Below are 19,359 nucleotides of genomic sequence, written 5' to 3'. Positions count from 1 at the left end.
TGCGCATGGACTACTCAGTTTATATATTTTGCTTGTTTTTTCATAGTTCCACACAACTTCTTCATGTTTTCTCGATTGATCTGTGTTCAGTTTTTCAAGGCCTTTCCACTGTGCCAACTTATAAGTAAATCTGAGGGGGGTCCGATGTGGAGTTTCCCTCGTTAGTAATAGGACAGAACGATGGGGCTGTGGCTACGACACAGGAGACACAAAGAGATAATTTATGAAGGAGATGGGTGAACTGAGGGAGTCGGAAAGGGCAATTAGAAGTGGATGAGTATGACCGAGTTACAGCGATGGACTAGTCGGTGTAAGTGGGTTAAATTTATGGGAGCTTGTGGGAATTAGAGGTGAGTTGCATGTTAAAAATGCACAAATACGGTCGCGTGCCTACATTTGTGGGAAAATTTTTAAATGTGTGGAGAAAGGTAGAATGAGGCAGTTGGTATCCCACTTTTCAGTCAGTCTTTTAAATAAACAAAACATATTCTCATTTCTTGTTCTCCGACAGAAGTACTTTCCGCTGGTCAGTTCATAATCAAACTTAGCACACGTTTTATATGGAGATTGGAGGTTAGTGTAGCACACCTAACACCGATTTGGACCATACTTATCCACAACAACAATATAGCGCAAATGACTCTATTGATAATTATGTCTGTGAGCTTCATAGGAATCACTTAACATCTCTTTGGTAATATGAAGCTATCGCTTTTGAGCCAGCAGCAGGGCTAACGCTCCGTGCACATTAGCAACCTAGTTCTTGGAGTGCGCTTAAAGTACGCCACGCTGCATAGACTCTACTACATACGAGTGCATCATTATACGAACTTTCGTTAATTAATTACATGCCTGTTGTCACATTGCAAGCAAGATTTAGACGCATCCATCAAGACAACGGTCCTTCTTTAAGTCACAGTCCCGAGTACATGATAACATACGCAACAACCACTCTTCCAACTGTGCTAGAGGTCGGCTTCGCCCATGAAGCTGGAGTCTTCACAGACACGTTATTTGACAAAGAATTCTGCGTGGATTACTCGATGATAGAAGCCTACAGGTCCCTTCAACATGGGAAAACTGCATTTAGGACGGGATCGCGATCCACTCCTGGATAGTCACCGGAACGCGTAGCAAGAGTAAGCCATCCACGACTGAAAATTCTGGAACCATGACAAGTGTCTGGAATAAAACTGTGATGAACATTAAACCACTTGTGTATCACCGCTGGATTTCAGATACTTCCCATTCAAAAAAATGTCCGAATGTGTGTGAAATCTTATGGGACTCAACTGTTAAGGTTATAAGTCCCTAAGTGTGCACACTACTTAACCTAATTATCCTAAGGACAAACACATACACCCATGCCCGAGGGAGGACTCGAACCTCCGCCGGGACCAGCCGCACAGCCTCCTATTCACGAAGGGCTCTTCAGTGATTTTTGTAGTAGTTGTTGCATTGTCACCAGTCCAACAAGTAGAAGCACTCATCAATCACAAGCCGAGTTGGGTGGCTTTTTGGTTAAGACTCCGGACTCACATTCGATACTGACAGGTTCAAATTCTCTTTTCTCACCTTCGAACTTCATTGGTCTTATTCGTTTCTATGTCTAGATAAAACCAGACTCCAGTGCCGCTTGTTTGCATGTGGTGCTTGGCAGGTGCCCTATCTGAAAACAACACACTCAACTTTCCAGCCCATCGCTTTATACTTTCACTAGCTATTGCCGTGTTTGTCATTATTTCCCCTAAAATAAGGGGTGAATACGCTGAAGGGAAAAGGAAGATTTGTGTCTCGAAAATCAACCATGATGTAAGAAGTGCACCTCATTTAAATAACCGTTGTACAGGAAACAGCACTTCAGTAATGCCTATGTGATTGACGTTTCAAGATATTTCTGCCCTGCCTGTTTCCGTGCTGTTAATGGGCTGTATATTTTCTTTGATAGTGGCAGACAAAGTCTAAAACATACAGAGAAACACAGCGCGTAGAAACGAGTACTTCTTATCAATGAGATGCATAGCTGGAACTTGGCTCTGCATATAGCCACACACAGTCTGACCACCAAACACAACTGCGATACAGTTACATTGTTCATTTCAGCGAATCAGTTTTTCAACTGTTTATAATGTCGACTTTTCAAGTACACGTGTGCTTAACATTTACCTTTATGATGTGTACATATAACGCCATATTTGACATCTGACATGTTATTGAACCACACAGTATCACTTCAACCACAGCCTCAACGCTTATTTTACACTTTCTTCTGTTTGGGGTACAATGCTTACCACGCACAAATAACTTCCTCGACAATCGCCGATATTTCAACAGGTGAATACTCCGTCGTTTTCATGCCAGAAATTTGTCGAAATTCGGCGATTGTCGAGAACATTATCCAAGTCCATTCCTGTAAGTAATTTGAATATTCTATTCTTTTGGAGATCAAGTTTCACAATGTTAACCATTTTAGCTTACCGATGGAACTTTAAAACTTATTACTGTAATTAAAAATGTTAGGAATAACTGTTCCTGCTTTTTGTCCTGTCTGCAGGCTTCATCAAAGATTTAGGTTCGCCTTCTGTATGAGCATAAGACTGACGGCATGAAAATATGTTGCACTTCCTGTCATGGCGTTGTCTGTTTGAATGTAAAATAAAAAGAAGCTGCAAAACTACGTAACAGTGCACTAACAAAATAACGTACTACAGGCTCGCGCGCGCGCGCACACACACACACACACACAAGAACGGTAAGGGTGCAGAGTAAGCATGAACTGGAAAGTATGATATCATTAATCATATGATCCTAAAGCAATCCTCAATCAGAACGCCACGAAAATAGATCTCCAAATTGTATCTCAAGCGTTTGCGATTACCAGCCGTAGTATTCTGACGTGGTTTCAGTAAGCGAAGCTCACCAAACTAACACCAGATGGAAAGTTTTGTTTCTTCGGGAAGTTCAGATATTCATTGTGGAAAGTATGGTGTGGAATCGTGCTGTAGGGAGATTTCGTTACATTTTATTTCAATCCGCTACAACCGACGTAACTCAGCGAGATTGTATATTCGGTCTGAGCAAGTGAGCTGGCTCGGTGAATTACTTTCTAAGCCTATAGCAGTGACCTATCCATATTTCCATGCTAATACAGCGTGTTTCGAAAAGAATATACATATTACAAAGTATTATTTTGTCCAAACTATCGATCGCTGCGCCTCGGATAGACTATTGGACAAACGAATACAAAGTCTAGTTTATATTAATAGCCGCTAGGTGTCATTTGCCTTATGTTTTGCTTGGGAACCGTCATATTTTTAAAATGTCTACTCCACAGCAGAAATCATTTTGTGTTCTCGAGTTTGAGAAGTGCAGTTCCATGATTGCAGTGCGAAGACGTTTCAGGTCCAGGCACCAAATTGATCCTCCGAATAGGTGGAACATTCGCAGATGGAATCGACAGTTTCTAGATATAGGACGTGTATGTAAAGGAAAGAATCCTGGCCGCCCTCGGGTTCCTGAAGAAAACGCTGCACAAATTCAAACTGCTTTCCAACGTAGTCCTTCAAAATCAACTCGTAGTGCCAGTCGGGAGTTACAACTGCCTACGACAACAATTTGACGTGTTTTGAGACAGCGGTTGGTTATGAAGTCGTAGAAGTTACAGCTGTTACAAGCTCTGCGTGCTGATGACAAACGGAAATGTGTGGCATTTTGTAACGAAATTCTTGATACTATTGACAATGATAACACTTTCGCACAATGCACCTTGTTCACTTATGAAGCACCTTTCCATGTTAGTGGACGGGTAAACAAACACAATGTTCGAATTTTGGGCCTACAGAACCAACATGCAGCGACTGAACATGTACGAGGTTCGCCCAAAGTCAATGTGTTTTGTGCGGTATCCCGATCATCTGTTTACGACCCATTCTTCTTTGATGGAAACACCGTTACCGGTCAGCAGTATCTCGCTATGTTTCATAGCTGGTTGCTTCCAAGGTTGCACGAAGACAACTTCATTTTCCAACAAGACCCCCCCCCCCCCTCACCCTCACTGGAGTCGCCAAGTGCGTGAATATCTGAATGAAACTCTACCAAACCGTTGTATTGCTCGTATAGGAGCTGGCGACTCAGCCTGTCTCAGCTGGGCTCCACGATCACCGGATTTGACACCCTCTGACTTCTTCCTGAGGGGTTTCGTTAAAGACAACGTGTATGTACCACCACTCCCACAGAACCTGGAAGAGCTGAAGAACCGGACCCGTACTGCCATATCATCAGTGACGAAGGACATGCTTGCCTGAGTATGGGAGGGATTTGAGTATCGATGCGATATTGTTCGTGTCGCTGATGGAGGACATATTGAAAATCGGTAATCTGAACTTGAGAGGTTCGTAAATATGTGTATAACGATTCATATTCGTATGTCTTAAAATTTAATAAATATACGCAATCAAATTACGTATATTCTTTTTGAAACACCATGCATTATAACTGCTGAAGTAACTATGTTACACTTTCAGCCGGCCATCGTGGCCGAGCGGTTCTAGGTGCTTCAGTCTGGAACCATTCGACGGCCAACACCGCGGTTCCTGGTGTGTCCGCTGTGCCGTGCGTGTGATCATTGCTTGTACAGCCCTCTCGCAGTGTCCGGAGCAAGTATGGTGGGTCTGACACACCGGTGTCAATGTGTTCTTTTTTCCATTTCCAGGAGTGTAGTAAACTGCAGGAGCGTCTATAGAAAGGTCCCAGAACTGCTCTCATTAATATATGGTCACAACACCCATATAGTACTAGGGACAGAAAGTTGGCTGAAACCAGACGTAAACAGAAATGAAATCCGAAACTCAGATTGGAATGTATACCGCAGAGACAGGCTGGACAGTGAAGGGGGAGGCGTGTTTATAGCGATAAGAAGTGCAATAGTATCGAAGGAAATTGACGGAGATCCGAAATGTGAAATAATTTGGGTGTAGGTCACGGTTAAAGCAGGCTCAGACATAGTAATTGGATGTCTCTATAGGTCCCCTGGCTCAGCAGCTGTTGTGGCTGAGCACCTGAAAGATAATTTGGATAATACAAGGTGATTCAAAAAGAATACCACAACTTTAAAAATGTGTATTTAATGAAAGAAACATAATATAACCTTCTGTTGTACATCATTACAAAGAGTATTTAAAAAGGTTTTTTTTTCACTCAAAAACAAGTTCAGAGATGTTCAATATGGCCCCCTCCAGACACTCGCGCAATATCAACCCGATACTCCAACTCGTTCCACACTCTCTGTAGCATATCAGGCGTAACAGTTTGGATAGCTGCTGTTATTTCTCGTTTCAAATCATCAATGGTGGCTGGGAGAGGTGGCCGAAACACCATATCCTTAACATACCCCCATAAGAAAAAATCGCAGGGGGTAAGATCAGGGCTTCTTGGAGGCCAGTGATGAAGTGCTCTGTCACGGGCTGCCTGGCGGCCGATCCATCGCCTCGGGTGGTTGACGTTCAGGTAGTTACGGACAGATAAGTGCCAATGTGCCTCTCCATACAGTTGATTGTGGAATTTGCAGCTCTCTGCTAGCTCTGCGAGTCGATTTTCCTGGGCTGCGAACAAATGCTTGCTGGATGCGTGCTACATTTTCATCACTCGTTCTCGGCCGTCCAGAACTTTTCCCTTTGCACAAACACCCATTCTCTGTAAACTGTTTATACCAGCGTTTAATACACCACCTATCAGGAGGTTTAACACCATACTTCGTTCGAAATGCACGCTGAACAACTGTCGTCGATTCACTTCTGCCGTACTCAATAGCACAAAAACCTTTCTGTTGAGCGGTCGCCATCTTAGCATCAACTGACGCTGACGCCTAGTCAACAGCGCCTCAAGCGAACAAATGTACAACTAAATGAAACTTTATAGCTCCCTTAATTCGCCGACAGATAGTGCTTAGCTCTGCCTTTTGTCGTAGCAGAGTTTTAAATTCCTAAAGTTGTGGTATTCTTTTTGAATCACCCTGTATTTCGAGTAGATTTCCCCACCATGTTATACTTCTGGGTGGAGATTTTAATTTGCCGGATATAGACTGGGAGACTCAAACGTTCATAACGGGTGGCAGGGATGAAGAATCCAGTGAATTTTTTTTTAAGTGCTTTATCTCAAAACTACCTTGAGCAGTTAAACAGAGAACCGACTCGTGGCGATAACATATTAGACCTTCTGGTGACAAACAGACCCGAACTATTTGAAACAGTTAACGCAGAACAGGGAATCAGATATCATAAAGCGGTTACTGCATCGATGATTTCAGCCCGAAATAGAAATATTAAAAATGGTAGGAAGATTTTTCTGTTCAGCAAAAGTGACAAAAAGCAGATTACAGAGTACCTGACGGCTCAACACAAAAGTTTTGTCTCAAGTACAGATAGTGTTGAGGATCAGTGGACAAAGTTCAAAACCATCGTACAATATGCGTTAGATGAGTATGTGCCAAGCAAGATCGTAAGAGATGGAAAAGAGCCACCGTGGTACAACAACCCAGTTATGAATCTGCTGCGGAAGGAAAGGGAACTTCACAGCAAACAAACGTAGCCAAAGCGTTGCAGACAAACAAAAATTACGCGAAGCGAAATGTAGTGTGAGGAGGGCCATGCGAGAGGCGTTCAGTTAATTCGAAAGTAAAGTTCTATGTACTGACTTGACAGAAAATCCTAAGAAATTTTGGTCTTATGTCAAAGCGGTAGATGGATCAAAACAAAATATCCAGACACTCTGTGACCAAAGTGGTAGTGAAACAGAGGATGACAGACTAAGGGCCGAAATACTAAATGTCTTTCTCCAAAGCTGTTTCACAGAGGAAGACAGCACTGTAGTTCCTTCTCTAGATTGTCGCACAGATGACAAAATTGTAGATATCGAAATAGACGACAGAGGGATAGAGAAACAATTAAAATCTCTCAATAGAGGAAAGGCCGCTGGACCTGATTGGATACCAGTTCGATTTTACACAGAGTACGCGAAGGAACTTGCCCCCCCCCCCCCCCCCCCCCCCTTCTTGCAGCGGTGTACCGTAGGTCTCTAGAAGAGCGTAGCGTTCCAAAGGATTGGAAAAGGGCACAGGTCATCCCCGTTTTCAAGAAGGGACGTCCAACAGATGTGCAGTACTATAGACCTATATCTCTAACGTCGATCAGTTGTAGAATTTTGGAACACGTATAATGTTCGAGTATGACGACTTTTCTGGAGACTAGAAATCTACTTTATAGGAATCAGCATGGGTTTCGAAAAAGACGGTCGTGTGAAACCCAGCTCGCGCTATTCGTCCACGAGACTCAGAGAGCCATAGACACGGGTTCACAGGTAGATGCCGTGTTTCTTTACTTCCGCAAGGCATTCGATACAGTTCCCCACAGTCGTTTAATGAACAAAGTAAGAGCATATGGACTATCATACCAATTGTGTGATTGAATTGGAGAGTTCCTAGATAACTGAACGCAGCATGTCATTCTCAATGGAGAGAAGTATTCTAAAGTAAGAGTGATTTCAGGTGTGCCGCAGGACCGTTGCTATTCACAATATACATAAATGACCTTGTGGATGACATCGGAACTTCACTGAGACTTTTTGCAGATGATGCTGTGGTGTATCGAGAGGGTGTAGCAATGGAAAATTGTACTGAAATGCGGGAGGATCTGCAGCGAATTAACGCGTGGTGCAGGGAATGGTAATTGAATCTCAATGTAGGCAAGTGTAATGTGCTGCGAATACACAGAAAGATAGTTTCCTTATCATTTAGCTACAAAATAGCAGCTCAGCAACTGGAAGCAGTTAATTCCATAAATTATCTGGGAGTACGCATTAGGAGTGATTTAAAATGGAATGATCATATAAAGTTGATCGTCGGTAAAGCAGATGCCAGACTGAGATTCATTGGAAGAATCCTAAGGACATGCAATCCGAAAGCAAAGGAAGTAGGTTACAGTACGCTTGTTCGCCCACTGCTTGAATACTGCTCAACAGTGTGGGACCCGTACCAGATAGGGTTGATAAAAGAGATATAGAAGATCTAACGGAGAGCAGCGCGCTTCGTTACAGGATCATTTAGTAATCGCGAAAGCGTTACGGAGATGATAGATAAACTCCAGTGGAAGACTCTGCAGGAGAGACGCTCAGTAGCTCGGTACGGGCTTTTGTTAAAGTTTCGAGAACATACCTTCACCGAAGAGTCAAGCAGCATATTGCTCCCTCCTACGTATATCTCGCGAAGAGACCATGAGGATAAAATCAGAGAGATTAGAGCCCACACGGAAGCATACCGACAATCCTTCTTTCCACCAACAATACGAGACTGGAATAGAAGAGAGAACCGATAGAGGTACTCAGGGTACCCTCCGCCACACACCGTCAGGTGGCTTGCGGAGTATGGATGTAGATATAGATGTAAATCGCTGCAACGAATTTCATAAATTTGGTTTGGAGATAGCTTGAATGCTGAGGAATAACATAGGCTACTTTACAAAGTTATATACTTTTGGGTGTTATCATTTCTGAATATGGTGTACGTGAGTAGCATGCAGAAGACGCTGGCGCGATAAGCGTCTCGTAGTATCTATAGATTATTCTGGGACAGCACAAACCGAATGTTGCTGTGACATTGAAATATGATATTGATTTCCTACACCACCTTGCTTACCTGCAGACTTTTGGTGGAGATACAGCAATAAAATCGAACGGTAAGCCCGAGAACCATATATAAAACTATTTGCAATAAACCTCGCAAACGTAGGTCTGATTTAGCGCATACTTCTAACAGAGCTCAAGCTGCGATAGTTATTCGAATTCACCAAACCTCAGAGCAATCTCATGCAGCTTCAGGGACGCTTGAACAATCACATTTAAAGGCTGTACGACAAACAGAGAGGAGTACCTTTACGTGTGGAAAGGGGGAGGCTTTTGGTGAGGTTGTATTTGATTAACTGTCTATGTTAATTATACACGGTGATAATTATTGAGCTATATGAAACGAAATCGTCATTATGTCGGAACGGTTTGTGTTAGAGCGTTCAAACTGCGTGGTTGGCCACGGGAGGTGATGGGAATTAGTATGCCCATGCATGGTTTGGTTTAGCGACGAAGCTCACTTTCGTTTGGATGGTTTCGTCAATAATCAAAATGGGCGCATTTGGGGACTGAGAATCCGAATGGCGCGATCGAGAAGTCTCATCACCTCAATGGGTGACACTGCGCTGTGTAATGTCCAGTCACGGAATAATCGGTGCGATATCCCTTGATAGCACAGTGACTACCGAAAGGTACGTGAAGGTTTGGGAAGATGATTTCATCCCCATTATGCAAAGTGATCCTATTTCGACAAGACGTAGTTCCTACGAGACGGATCTCGACCCCGTCGAAGCAGAAGTGTGTTTAATTTTCTACAGGAGCACTCTGGGGACCGCATTCTGTCTCTTGGGTGCCCAGATGCTACTGGCATAGGCCTCGATTGGTCGTCATATTCCCCGGATCTGAACACATGCGACTTATTTTTGTGTCCTATGTTAAAGACGAGGTGTACAGCAATAACCCGAAAACCACTGCTGAGCTGAGAACAGCCGTTCAAGAGGTCATTGACGGCATCGATATTCCGACACTTCAGTGGCTGATGCAGAATTTCGATATTCGTCTGCGTCACAACATCGCCAATGATGGCAGGCATATCGAACATGTCATAATCTAAATCCGAATATCTGTAGTGATATTTAAATGTTGAATAAAATGTGTGCACACCGTATTTTGTAACTGATTTACGTTTTCTTTCTCATATAGTTCAATTACAGTCATCAAAGGGGGTGAATCAGAAATGTATGCACCATAACGCATTAAAATGAAACGGGGTAACTGTTGGTACATGTTACTCTGATGGCAACATTTCACATCCAGTATTAGGTGAGCCAGAGAAACCTCCAAATCTACTTCCGGACGAATGTAATTAATGGAGACGTTTTTTTAATGTTATTAGGAAATATAAAGCATGCTTTCAGATTCAACATACAAGAAAGTAATAGAGACAGGTTCTTTATATACCTACATACTGGTACTGCATACATTTTTTATACAAATGTGTCTACGCCACTATATACTGAGACATCTCGTAAAATTACTGACTCACCAAAACTCCTCGTGGCAAAACCACTGATAGCGAAGCGGCGTGTAGTAGATTAACGTTTTCCCTAATTTCCCTAATTTACTATGATGAGATCCAGAATGGTCTCTTCATTTACACGAAGACTCGTCTTTCTCAAGCGCGCGTTAAGTTATGATACCAACAGGAGCTTAACTTTGCTCTACTACAAATGATCCCTCGTATTCTTAGTACATCACTGTTCCTATTACCTCCTCAGAAGTTATTGGTTTCGCTGCTAGAGTCTTTTCCCTGAGTTTTAGTCTGTTCCAGTGCTATGTTTCTTTAACCTTCCTACTATGTATGTAAATGGAAAATCTGCTTGAACAGGAGCTGAAAAATGTCACTTTAGATAACAGCGTCATCAGAGGTGGAGCAATTAGGAAACTGGGTCGCTTGTTTACGTAGATATTTACAACTGCCAGAAGCAATCAAATTTGTGTAGATTTTTAGATTTTCTCGGGATATCAGCGGGAGATGCATCGTTGCGACACGTAGAAAATGCTCACAGCTGGTAGGTAAGCTGCCGGTAACTTGTAGCCATCGTCTCGCACAAAAAATCCTTTGAGCGTCTGGAGGTCTACGGCTTCTAGCAGTACCACCTACCTAATGCAGTGATCGCCACCGTTTTGAAACTGTTACCCAGAAAGAGAAGAAATCTACCAGTATCCCAAACGTAGGTTGCCAAATAACTAAACTTTAGATGATTAAAAGAAATAAAGGCTGGTATTTACAAATGGACAAAAGATAAACGATTATAATAAATAACAGTCGAACATATCACCGGACGAAATAAACACACATATTTAAAAAATTACAAACGATAAATAATAACGACAGAAGGTATTTTACTAAATCACTAAATAACTATCTGGTGGATTCAGCTTATTGCTGGTAATCTTTCTTTATACGGGGTGCTCAGAAACAGTCTAAAAAGCTTGTAAGGGTGTTGTATGGTAGGCTGTGCTGAGAATTAATTGTTAAGAAACAAATTCGATACATTGCGCCGTGTCTGAATTAATCAGCATCGAACTTAGCCAACCAGACCATTGTGCTGACCAGTTCGCGGTCTGTCTGAGACGGTATGGCCAAACTTGCGCTTCGTTTGGTTTCCTAACACCGGACTTTAGAGAAATACAAAAATTGCACATGGGACGACACTAATTGTCGAACTCGCGTCAAAAGCTGAAAATTATCGTGCACTATCATCTACTGTGAGATCAACTGACACTAATTGTATCTGGCGGGCCACTTCAATACGTGCGAGCAACCGCATGATCGGCTAAGTTCAATACTAATTACCTCGGATATGGCACAACGTATGTAATTTGTTTCTTAACAATTAATTTTCAGCACAGCCTAGCATGCAACTCCCTTACAAGTTTTTCAGACTGTTTCTGACCACCCAATATGTTCGGTATGGTGTCGGCCATTGCAAATAATTCATACTCCAAGTTCATTCTTTCCTCAGTTTTGGCATCACTGCTGTCGCAATCCATAATTCATTTTCTTTTTCGTAATTTGCAGTGAATTTTATTTATTTTCCAATAATAATGAATAACTCGTCGTCAACTTTTCGCCAAAATGTTGCCATTTCCTTGTTACCTAAGTCTGTTTCCAGTATGATGTCTTCGCGGAGTCCAGGAATGCATTCGCTGGCAGTAAATGGTAACAGGAATCAGGTATTCACTCTTACATTTTCCAAATTAGGAAGTCATACCCTAAAAGAATTCATTACCGATGACAAGTGATGAATACTATGAATGGATGTACGACAAGTGAAATAAAGGAATGAGAAAAAATGCTTTGATATGCTTTCAGTAAACGATATACAGCGCTCTTAAAACTAAGCTTCTTCTATGTCTCAGATGCGACGTTTATCGTCAGTATTTATCATCAGTTTTGAGTTAGGCAGTGAGACGCATGCACTTCTACTGCAAAAATCGTTCAAAAGGTGAAGGTAACTCAGCGAGCTGTCGAGCAGTCGACAAAAAAGAAAAAGAAGCATCAAGGAACAGACTGGAGTATGAGGTGTAATTACGACTATGATTAAGACGAGACAAACACAGACAAGCGAATGGTTGGTTAATGGACTAAGGAAGTTCTTTACTTAATTGCAGCATATAAGGAAAGTCCGAGGCGACAACTTTGTGGGTCAGTCACAGTAAAAACATGTATGAATAGCTACGATTCGATTTATGACGGCTGCAGTGAATGGAGAAGTCTGTTGGAGGCATTTACCCAACAATGTATGTCAAATTTTGATCTCATAAAGATTAGAGTATAATAAAGAACTGATAAATTAGAAGCTGCTTTTAAAAAAAGATTTTTTTGTAATTATTAAATCGCAATCGAAGCATTTCTATTTTATCGCTCAAAAAATTTTACTCATGCCTCAGGGAATAGTTACTCACATCTGACAATCGCTATTCTAGGCTATTTAACAATGACTAGTACGGTTAATGATTTTGAACAAAGAGCCGCGCGTGTGTTGCTTCATTCATCAATCACACATACGCCATCTTGAAGTTCTTTCCTTGTAAGAAGTCAGCTGCCCTTGTACAGATTTGTAGAGGAGAACAGAAGATTGATATGGCACAGTCTTCTGTGTGTAAACTGCTGTTCCCTTCAGCTTTAAGTCATAGCTAATATTAATGGCGTCACCGTCTAAGATCACGAATTTTGCTCACTTTTCAATCTCGAATTGTCGCCTTCATCTGCTTAACTATCCTAGTTAATTAATTTTATTTCGTAGTTCTTACCAACTGGTACTATACCTCAGTACAAACAGTAAACGATTCTACATCCTACTTGGGCAAAGCGTGAGAAATGGGAAGACGTGTAAACACCCTTGGACATCTATTAGGTTGCACATCTACCTGGCACTCTGCTATTTCGAGTGCAACATCAGTCGAAAACCAGAGAGGGCAGACTACGATCCGAAGGGCAACAGTCATGTTCTCAGAAAACTAAGATTTGCATAGGTTTACTGCCTCACTGATGGGATGAAATCTAGACACTAACGTTCTCAGGGCAGCCCTTTACTTTACTGGAAGGTGTGAATTGCTTGACTGTAACAGTTTTATGAATACTTTTCCCCACATATACCCGCAAGTTTCAACACAGGAACATTTCCAGAAAAGACAGAAAGAGAACAGCCCCTCTCACGGTTAAGATTATTATTGAACGAAGGTCGTCTAAAGGATGAACCGGAATATTACTGACAAAATATCGGAGGTCGTTGAGCGATGGACCCACCATCCCTGTGGCGATGTAGTTAGGACTCACTCTGTATATTGCGAGGATTGAACTTCACATCCACGTTAAGTCATCTAGACTGTTGTTGTGTTTGGTTTTAGTTGATCAGTTCAAGTGAAATCCTTTCAAAAGGAGAGCTGATTTTCTGCCCGATCATTCATCTGTCAGAATTTTGTGCTTCATCTAACGAAGACGATACTGACTGTACGTTAAACAGCAATCTTCGCCCACTCCTTCCTTCCTTGTTTCCTTCCTTACTTCGAGTTCTCTCACCCCGGGTGGCCTTATGGCGAAAGCGTAGTCTATATAAGAGAGCGATCACTCGGGTTAACAGCGTGCTTCACATAGGAATTACTGCTCAAGAGCTTCTATAAAAATAACTGCAGCAACGGCTGAGAACGGCGAGTGCTTAACGGCATCATCCGTCTGCTCATAAAATTTTCCTTACCAAGTGAGGTATTTGGACTGCAAAAGCGCTTAACCATGCTCTCCAATAAAATATAAATCTTGGCTTTATCCACGACGAATAAATAACAGACATAAATGACGTTGGAAACTCAATGCTTTCGACTACGACGGGACAGTTCGTAGATACTTGGACGGCATATCAACAGACGGCATAAGACCGGTGATTTCACGTGCAGCTGTGGCTTCGCAGGTCAACAGATATGACACTGTACACAATAAAGTCTGTACTTATTATGTCTGTGCAGAGAATAATTATTTCATCCTATATGACGGAAGCTCGCGATGTGTGTAGTGGACGAATAAGTTTTAGGACCAAATAATGATTGTCTGCATAGCGGGAGAATCAAGCTGGAAACACGACAGTCAAATTGGTCCTATACATTTAAAAACTGGTACCCTTCCAGTTAATGCGTACAATTTTTGCTGAAATATCCGATCCTTCCCAGGAAGTCCAGGCTGAACGTAATTTCCGAGGAGGGATTCGTAATGAGCTATGTCCTAGATGAGAATCACTTTGGCTTTAGATAAAAGCACGAGACAGGCAATTCTGACGTTGTGGTTGATACCGGAAGCAAGACTAAAGAAAAATAAAGACAGGTTCACACGATTTGTCGACCTGGAAAAAGCGTTCTACAACGTAAAATGCTACGAGATGATCGAAATTTTGAGAAAAATAGGGGTAAGCTATAGGGAGAGACGAGTAATAGACAATATGTACAAGAGCCAAGAGGGAATAGTAAGAGTGAACGACCAAGAAGTAGTGCTCGGATTAAAAAAGGTGTATGACAGGAATATAATCTCTCGCCGCTACTGTTCAATCTGTACATTGAGGAAGCAATGATGGAAATAAAAGAAAGGTTCATGAGTGAAATTAAGATTCAAGGTAAAAGGAAATCAATGATACGATTCGCCGACGACATTGCTATCCTGAGAGAAAGTGAAGAAGAATTACATGATCTGCTGAATGAAATGAACAGTCTACTAAGTACAGAATATGGATTGAGAAGAAATCGAAGAAAGACGAAAGTAATGAGAAGTAGCAGAAATGAGAACAGCGAGAAACTTAACATCAGCATTGACGGTCACTAAGCAGATGAAGTTAAGGAATTCTGCTACCTAGGCAGCAAAATGCCCAATGACGGATGGAGCGAGGAGGACATCAAAAGCAGACGAGCACTGGCATAAGGACGCTCCTGGCCAAGAGAAATTTACTAGCATCAAACATAGGCCTCAATTTGTGGAAGAAAATTCTGAGCACGTACGTTTGGAGCACAGAATTATATGGTAGTGAAATGTGGGAAAATCGGAACAGAAGAGAATCAAAGCATTTTGGATGTGGTGCTACAGACGAATGTTGAAAATTGCGTGGACTCATAAGGTAAAGAATGAGGAGGTTCTGAGCAGAATCAGAGAGGAAATGAATATGTGGAAAACACAAGAAGAAGGGACAAGATGCTAGTTTATTTGTTAAGACATCAGTCAATGTCTTCCAAGGTACTAGATGGGGCTGCAGAGAGCAAAAACTGTAGAGGAAGTCAGAGGTTGGAGATTGGAATACATCCAGCAAATATTTGAGGATGTAGGTTCAAAGTGCTACTCTGAGACGAAGAGGTGGGCAAAGGAGAGGAATTCGTGGCGGACCACAACCAGCCATTCAAAAGACTGATAACTCAAAAAAAAAACCAACCTTAAGAAATAAGAGAGTTCATCTCAACCGATTAATAGGTGAGACTCGAAATTAATTATTCTTCTACAGTTACATTATCATAAATATCTAGAGTGTTCCACATATCCACGTTGACGTGCATTTGGGACAGACGCTGGATACGTGGCGAACGAACCTCCAACCACATGGCGATTTTTTACAGACTCAAGATCTTGCTGTTCAACAGCGTTAACAGCGCTTTACCAAGATTTCGTCACACAACATATTATACAAACGACTAACCACCTGAAAGCCAACAGTAAAAACCAAAGTCTGGTCTAAATAATATTCCAGCGCAATATGAAACAACATAAAACACCAAAAAAAGTAAAATAATATAACAGCCCCAGTGACATACAAAAGCATGGTTGCTCGAAATTGATACAGGCAGTGAACTCTTTATTCTTCTTTCAATTCGGATTGTCTTAAGCACTGGCAGCTACAATGTAGGATACTGGTATGCTTTGGGCCTCTGTTGTTAGTGGGATGGTGTTTGCAATTAAGCGATTCGCTGCAAGACTTTCGTTGCCACAGAGCTACTGCTTGCTTTGTCCCAAAACTATTTCTCTGATCTCATTGTAATCGTGTCCGTTGTTGAGTCTAGCAGTGAGTGAAACATTCAGGGCGAATGAGTGAGTCTCCTCGTCCTACCACTTCATCAGTGTTTACACCGGCAGGTACTGTTTACTACTTTCCGGATTTGTTTTTCCATCTGATTTGTCTGATAAGTAGCTGAGTGCCAACTCATGATCCACACGCCGCCGGTATTGATACATTCTACACTCACATACAGTCAGAAAGGAGCAAGATTCCAGAGGAACATTCGAACTCTCTTTGTTTCGTTGTCACGTCGCTGATGATGTTCTGTAGAGCCGCATTCGCAGCATGTAAACGATATTTCCTCATGAATATATAGGCATACAGCTTCTCTACGATTACAACAACTTCGTTTCGGTGTTTTAATTGCAACATCTGATAGTTTGACGACATAATGGATTCCCAACGTTAGGAGCAGAGTGGGTTTCGGAAAGCCTGATAATTTTTATTTATTAAATTCTTAGCGTAAAATTCTTCTAATCACCAATGACATGTTTGATGATGCAGATTTCATAGAAGTTACAGGAGATCTGTTCTCCACAGCAAGTTGTTGACTAGCTCAATCAAATACATCATTGTTCTGTCGCCACGCCTTGGACGAGCCAAAATTTTTCGCTATTACAAATTATTTTGCGGAGATGTATGATTCTCTGCTGCAGGAGCTTATAAACGAAGTGGTTACACCTCGTCGGAGCCAGTTGATGAATATTAGTATGTTCAGTTTTCCATTGCGTCCTGTGGATCCTTAACGAGTGTAGCGGAGGTCGCTATAACACGACTGTGTTGCCGGCGGGGGGAGCCGATTAGAATTCTACTGATGGACGAAATTTTCAGCGGGTGATCTTGGCTGGCAAAGTGAGGACCGTAAACCTCCTGATCACCTTGCCCTCCAGTCTCTTGGATTAAGCCCCAAAATGCGTCCACTCTGATTGATCGAGTGATGATGTGTAACATTGGTAACGATGATTCCTTCGTCGGATAGTGACACCAAGCTCAGTGGTTCTTAGGTGCTATGGACTTTCATTGTAACCTACATTATAAATTTTACAATTCCAGTTGCAACCGTCAGACTTACGAAACTCAACATATACGGTTCTTCGGCTGTTTGCTTAGTTTGAAGGACAGAATGTATGATACGCTATGTGCAAGATAAGCCGGCAGTTACGTTTATCTGCTAAAAATGCCGGAATTTGGCAATCGGTCACATGGTATTTGCTGGCATGGGGATTCGTTGCAGTATATGGCCGTTGCTGGATTACTCATCAGAAAATAAGGGAACATCTGGATAGTGGGTTCCACAAACATAGTAAGAAAATACACATATGGAGAAATAACACAGCTGTCTCGTTTAAGAACGACGGGAGCTACACAGATAGTAAGTCACTCACAAACAGTAATACTGTCCACTGCACGGAACAGGCACTGCCTCCTAATGACTGCCGCGAACCTTCCAATGAAAATTTGAGTTCGCAGTTAATGATAGGCTCTAACTCTCGCAGGATCCAACAAACACGGCTTCGGACACTAGTCTGCTACTAACTTGAAGGACACAGCTTAGCGCACTGTAAGAGTTATATACATAGCCGATGGATTAAGAGAATATTGGAAAGAGGTTTGCGTGGTTGAGTACTGTGAAGACCTGAAGCCCAGTGTAAATTCTTAACAGGCTTCGCTGAGAATTGTAGAGTGAAAGAAGCGCAGTCAGACTTGCACCAGAGATGGCAGCGATAGATTGCTAATAAGAATGCGGTGCGGTTCCTAAAATTTAACGTTCTGCTCCACTTTACTTAATGCGTCGAGAAATACTTGATTACCTCAATTCGTCGTCACTTGCTAACCATCTCTTCATAAAACAGACAAAGATGGACGCCCTATGCTAAGAATGTCGGCCTAGGGTCCGTCTCCTGTTCCTGTACAGAAGGACTCATATTTTTCGCGATCTGATCCATGCAAGATGAAGGCAGCAAGTGAGGATTAGGTAACGTGTGCTCGGAGTTTTATCGTCTCAGTTCGAGAAAATAAAACGTGACACTGCATTAATTAGAATTTTATCAACTTTCTAGCGACCACGGTGCCAGTGTCCGTATCCACCCCTAGCCTCGTGAGTGGTCATTAAGAAGGCACCAAGTCGGCACGCACTGTGCCTGGGTGGAAAGGAGTTTTCAACGAACTAGCTCTGTTCAAACTTTACAAGTCCGTATGAGGGGAGGGGATCGTGAGATTAAGCCAAATGGCCGCTTTCGTGTGGGCAATATCAATTACTCCTATACTTGAAGAAGCTATTCATGCCATTTCTTGCTCTTTCCACAGTAACAGAAAGTTAAAAAAAATCAGCAATCACCTTCTGATAAATCTAGACTTGTTATTATTGTTGTTGTTGTGGTCTTCATTCCAGAGACTGGTTTGATGCAGTCTCTTTAATTTTCATGTAGGCAGTATCTATCTTACCCTTAGTGATACGTGCCTCTACATCCTTACATTTGTCCTCTAGCTACCCCTGCTTAGTCATTTTGCACTTCCTGTCGATCTCATTTTTGAGACGTTTGTATTCCTTTTTGCCTGCTTCATTTACTGCATTTTTATATTTTCTCCTTTCATCGATTAAATTCAATATCTCTTCTGTTACCCAAGGACTTCTATTAGCCCTCGTCTTTTTACCTACTTGATCATCTGCTACCTTCACTATTTCATCTCTCAAAGCTACCTATTCTTCTTTCACTGTATTTCTTTCCCCCATTCTTGTCAATCGTTCCCTAATGCTCTCCCTGAATCTCTCTACAACCTCTGGTTCTTGCAGTTTATCCAGGTCCTATCTCCTCAATTTCCCACCTTTTTGCAATTTCTTCAGTTTAAATCTACAGTTCGTAACCAATAGATTGTGGTCAGAGTCCACATCTGACCCTGGAAATGTCTTACAATTTAAAACCTGGTTCCTGAATCTCTGTCTTACCATTATACAATCTACCTGATACCTTCCAGTATCTCCAGGCTTCTTGCATGTATACAATCTTCTTTTATGATTCTTGAACCAAGTGTTGGCTATGATTAAGTTACGCTCTGTGCAAAATTCCACCAGGCGGCTTCCTCTTTCACTCCTTACTCCCATTCCATATTCAACGACTACGTTTCCTTCTCTTCCTTTTCCTACTGTCGAGTTCCG

General features: G+C 42.0%; 1 protein-coding gene across 1 annotated transcript in view; it reads right to left on the bottom strand.

The window, feature by feature from the left end:
* LOC124595497 (nephrin-like) overlaps nt 1-19,359 on the bottom strand; it is a 720,042-nt gene that overhangs the window by 462,340 nt on the left and 238,343 nt on the right. The gene's annotated exons all lie outside the window — the stretch shown is intronic.

This window comes from Schistocerca americana, chromosome 1, assembly GCF_021461395.2.
Source record: "Schistocerca americana isolate TAMUIC-IGC-003095 chromosome 1, iqSchAmer2.1, whole genome shotgun sequence".
NCBI lineage: Eukaryota > Metazoa > Arthropoda > Insecta > Orthoptera > Acrididae > Schistocerca > Schistocerca americana.
The sequence above is the reverse complement of the archived record's forward strand: the minus strand, read 5'-3'. Positions and strand labels throughout refer to the sequence as shown.